Source organism: Arachis hypogaea, chromosome 17, assembly GCF_003086295.3.
Source record: "Arachis hypogaea cultivar Tifrunner chromosome 17, arahy.Tifrunner.gnm2.J5K5, whole genome shotgun sequence".
Taxonomy (NCBI): domain Eukaryota; kingdom Viridiplantae; phylum Streptophyta; class Magnoliopsida; order Fabales; family Fabaceae; genus Arachis; species Arachis hypogaea.
This window is the reverse complement of record NC_092052.1, coordinates 103366080-103372091: the sequence shown is the minus strand read 5'-3', so window position 1 is coordinate 103372091 and position 6012 is coordinate 103366080.

Sequence of the window (6012 nt, the reverse complement as noted above, 5' to 3'; positions counted from 1 at the left end):
AGTGCTAAGAATAAAAGTTAATATATACGAATTTTATCATAGTACGCTTAATGCATTAAAGTTTTTCAATATTGAAGGCACCTTTGAGAAATAGTAAATTAAATCAACTAATCATTTTATTGGGATAAGCATTAACTGTAGTGGCTGCATGCTGACTGTAGTGAGACCCACCGAAGACTTGTATATGTGGATTGTGGCTAAACAGCGTTCAAAATCAACATAATTGATGGCAACATAACATGGCGTGTTGATGGTGAAAACTTCAAACTTTGTGAATTAAAAAAATAATTTCAAACATTGGTTTCGTAATTTAGATCTTTACAACTACTTGTTAATCTGCTATAGCCACATAACATGTCTTGATCTGAAATTTCTGTAGTAAGGGATATGAAAATATCTAGATCCCCCAATAAGGTGGGGGGAAAGTGGAAGGGACCCATTTTCATATGAATTATTAAGCTAGCTTTGAGACTTTTCTTTCTTTATGCCACACATCAAAGTGACACGCACATGCAAATGCAATGTCGCCCTCTACTCTCACAACTCAACAAAATTAGAATTAATGTGCCTCCTAATTTCTCATCTAAACCCATCTCTTTTTTCCCTCCCGAAAATACTAATTGTTATTATTATATTAATCAAAAGCAAAAAAAAAAAGAGTTTATTTAATAACTAGAGCTAGTTCGCTTAAACAAATATCAAAAATTTAATTTTTATTTTATGCATATAGTAATATTTATAGACTAACTACACATTTTTAAATAAAACTCATACTTGTGACAAGATTAATTTTTAATTTATGGGTAGATAAATATCGTTTAAAAAAACAAAAAAAAACAAAATTAACAATTATGTTAACTCCAATAGAAGAAATCAGTCATCAATCAATGAGTATATATAAAATAAGTTTGACTATTTATCTTTATTAATTTGATTATTGTTTTATTATGACATATTTAATTATTTTAATAGTTAATTTAGTTAAAAAATAATATAAACCAATATATATAAATATATACATATAGATATATAACGACCATATAATTTGATAATTAATTTTTAATATATATAAAATATTTTTGTTACGGTGGGCCATATATATAATCAATCTCTCACGTTTCATAGTCCGGTTTTAGTCATTTAGTGTTATAATATAGAAAAGAAAAATAACCAATATATCCTTATTAGTAAGCATATATATAAAAATAAATAAATAAATAAGAGTCTTTATACATATTGTATAAATATTCCATTGACTTCTTATACTTTCTGAATGAATAAATATCTAACAGTGCGAACAAGTTGGAGCCACAGGTAGCTCGTAGCTTAGCGAGGGTGAAGGGACCATTTTGACATGAATTATGATTTTGAGTGAGCCTTTTCATTATTGCTTTGCTATGCAACAAACAAGAAAAAGAACCTACGAACATTGCCAATATCATTCATTTCATTTCATTTCCTAACGTGATGAATTGATGAAGCTGCCGACACCCTTTCTTCAATTCCCTCCATCACTCATATATATATCAAGAATAAAATTTCTAAGTAATTTATAAGTGTGAAATATCATTCATTTGGCGAGTTAGTATTTGAATGTTAAGTTAGACCTATTGAATTTTAATTAAAATATGATATTAGAACATATCTAATTTAATATTGTTAGGTCATCCATTTATTTTATTCACGTTTTAGATTATCGTTTCTAAATTCTTTAAAGATAATTTATAAGTGGTGTGAAATATTCCTTCGCTCATGAGATAACTTTTAAAATTGAATTAAAATTTTCAAAGGTAAAAGACTAGAATTCGATCAATTTACCTTTAATTTTTCATTAAGTTTCATATCATTAAGTTGTTAGTCTTACACTACGTACTGTTGCATGGTGATAATGATGGATGACATGCGCACTACTTGTGGTTAATCATATATATGATCCGATCTTATCCCCTTGCGAGACAATGCAACTTTAATTTGATTTATTTCATTATTAGCGCCAGTAATCGTAGTTGTAAAGGCGTTGAAAAATAGTAATGGCTAGCTAAGAATTTTGATTAGTAGTGCAACTAATTAAACTTTTTACTAATTGGCAATCAATTGGAAACACGGGTGTTAGTTGTCGAGTCATAGTCACATATGCATAATGCATAGTTTCTTTGATAGAGATTTTTGTAGTGATATGCACCTAACAATTAATATTATGATAACATTATTTATTTTTGTATCATTGTTTCATGAAATCAAGAAAAATGTAATATGAAGACAGATATACATACATAGTTTTGTTCTTCATGGAGCTAAGCCACGCAACTACAATAATGAATCATGAATGTCAATGTTGTAAGAAAAAGTGAAGTACATATATATATATATATGATGCAGTACAAAGAGATCACACCGTATGTACCGTACAAATGTATATTATTACCAATAACTGCTAATTAACTACATCTTATATAGTTACTAGCTAGATTTGTTTGAATTTGAATTATTGAATCAATTGTTTGAGATTGATTTTAGGACGGTCCCAGCAGACATGTGGATGCAAAGGCCTATTGATTTTGGCATTATCTCACCTCACTTCACCTACTCACCCACCCCACACTCACATGTGATCACTTGCTTAAGAGAGAGGTGAGAATTAAAGAACTAAACCACATTTTGTAATCAAAATAATTGGGCTCTGTAAAATTTCTAATCATTATTACATATCGTTTCGCCTTGTCGATAGGTTCCACCACTACGTTATTATAATAAGAGATATAATTATTTATGTGTTTTTATTTATTAATTTAAATATTTTATAATATAATATTAAAATTTTTATTACTTTGACCACGACTATGTTAACCATAGTTAAAAATTGTGACTTTGTTTAAAAAGTTATAACCATAGGTCAAAGATCACAGTTTTTTTTTATTAGTTTAATTTTTTTGTAGTAGTTTGGTGCAATTATTACTATATATCCTTATGAAATTTGTTTACATTGCATAGCCTAGCTAGCTAGTGGAGGTATGTGTGTATGTATCTGAACTGGTCATACAACGAAGATTTGGAACTTTGGGTGGGTAGGGACAGTCCCTCTTTTCCTTTGAACAATAATGCATTTCTATCATTGTCTTTCCTACTTTTCCTTTTTTTGTATTCTTCTCTGTTGGTTTACTTGTACACTTCACGTTACTATTAGCGTTTTGTCAAGACACATTTCAAATATTGATGTATATATCTTATATGATATAATAATAGTTCAGAGTTGTATATACGCGACTTTCATAATTTAAAGATATCGAATTCAATTTTTCATTATAATCACTTTAAAATTATTTCTGAAATAGAGCTCCGATTAGTAATAAATCAATCTTTCAATTTGTTTGTCAGATTAAAAGAGACTGTGCAAGAAAATCTAAAATCATCCAACCCAAAATTTAATAAAAATGGTAATACATAAGTCTATCTAGATAAGTGACCATGCAGTCAAGGATTCCTGCAAAATTATTGGACCTCTCTAATTTTCTTTGAAAGGCTGAACAAACTTTTCAGTCTTATTAGGATATTTCACTATTATTTTGGAAAAAAATTTAAATATATCGGTATATCGATGTTTCAGTAATTTTTAAAATTATAAAAAATATATATAATATATATAATTAAAATAAACATTTAAAAATTACTGAAACACCGGTATATCGGTATATTTAAAAACCTTCCATTACTTTGTACAAGAAAATAACTATTGTACTGATTAATATAGATGCATGCATCATGCATGGATGTAGTCACAAATATTAAAATACCAAATTCATTCTTATCGGAGGAACATTAAAGTATTTGATAGACATGGGCTATAGTTGAAGAGTTTCTCGTGTTTTGAGTACTAGTGACAAAGTTTGGAGTTAGCTAGTCGTTCAATTCTTCAAAGTTTTAATTTGAACTAGTATAATTTCTCAACCATGGTTTATTATTACTAGCTTAGAAAGATAAACTTTATTTAAAACCAATCACGCATTATCTTAGCTTTAATAATTAATTAATTAATTTGCATAGCAGTCTTAAGAGATTAAGGGTCCGTTTAGAAAACTCTATAAGTAGTTTTTTTTAATTTTTGACTTATAAAAAGTGGTAGTATTAATGTTTGGTGTAATTTTTAAAATTAAATTGTAACTTTCTAAGAAGCTATTTTGGAGCTTATAGAGAAGTTAAAAAAAATGACTTCTCTCATAATACTTCTATTTTTCATTACATTTCTATAAAATAAGCACTTTTAGAGTTAAAAATCCAAACACAAAATAACTTATTTATAAGTTACTTTTAATAGAGTCATTTATTGTTTAAGTTATTTTATCAAAAAGAGCTTAATTAAGTTGGTTACCCAAACTGGACCTAATTGGTTTAGCAAAAAGTCTTGAGAGTCTTAATTGTAATTTTATGGTGGCGTAGGATAAGAATAAAGGAATAATGGAGGGGGTTGAAAGAGAACAGAAGCAACGCACATGATTATTGTCTCATGTATCTGACCCACTTATCCTTAATTGATTCCGTTGGATTTTGTTTTTTATTGCATCATTCTTACGACCAGAAACGCATAACCTTCAATTCAATTCAATTAGGTCGCTGCTCAAAGAATCAAGCATCAAATCTTTCACCAAAAATAACTATTATTTAAAAGAGTAATATTATATGTTTTTTTATATAAAACTATTTTTTAAGAATTTAAGCTGATAAAAAATATGTATAATTATATTTTTAATGTATTCTCTTAAATAAAAATTTTTGTTTGGAATTTTTGATTTTTTATATAATTTTTTTTATTTATCTTATATTATTATTTTTTCTTTTTGGAGAATAATAAAAATTAAATTCTAGATCTTTTGATTATAAAAATTTTAATACCATATTATAAAATTATTTTTTCAAAAAATTTAAAATGAGAAAAAAGATATATAAATAATTATATATTTAATATTTTTGTATACACTATTTTTATGTATTTTTTATTATTAATATTAAAAGTTATTGATAAAAAATTGAGAAAAATGTTAAATTTATTTTTATACTATAAAAAATATAAAAAAAGAGTGCTTTAAATATATTTTTTTTACTTAAAATTAAAGGTTAATTGTTATACATTATTATTGTATTAAAATTTTAAAAAAATAAAAGTATTTCGAATAAACTATAATTCAAATAGCATAATCTCCCCATACTCATTTAGAAATTACAAATTTGAGTTTCATTCCTAACTTAAAAAAAAGGTACTAATTTTTTTTCATTCATTACTTATATTATATATCGGAAATGGGAGTTATTTTTAGATTAAGAAAAAGAAAGATCAAAGAAAATAATGTCCATCTCACCCGAATTAGTTTATAAATAATTGAATATGTCAATTGACATATTTGTTTGCATACTTTTATATATGGAATAATTATTTGAGAAATGTTAAGAAATAGTAAATTTTGTGATTTATAGTCTTTAATTAGTTATTATTAATATTTTAAATAATGTAAAATTATATCTAATAATATAAAATTATTCATTTTTTTATTAATTAAATATTGATTAAATTTTAATAAAAATATTAATATTTTAAACTTTCCCTAATTATTTTATAGACTAAAGGCCTCAACTACTACTGCTCCAATTACTGTGTGAATTTTTCCTTAAAAATAATGGAGGGGGCAATTATATTGTAACACAGGATGAGTTAATTAATCTTAGCTTCCGCAATATTAGAATGGCTTTGCCTAGGGTGCACATGGGGCCAAGTGAAATCGGGTTCGTCGTGACCCGAATTCGACTCTAAATAATGATCGGATCTATTTATGAGACCCTTATTCGACCCTAGATCCGATGAAATCGTGTTACTTTCGGACCATACTTAAGCCGGATCTAAATCGGGTGAAACCCGGATCTTGATCAACTTTATCACGACATCACCAAAAATTAGATTCTACATCTTTTGAACCTCTAAATTTTGAAAAATAATTATTTCATAACAATACAACATTCGCATAA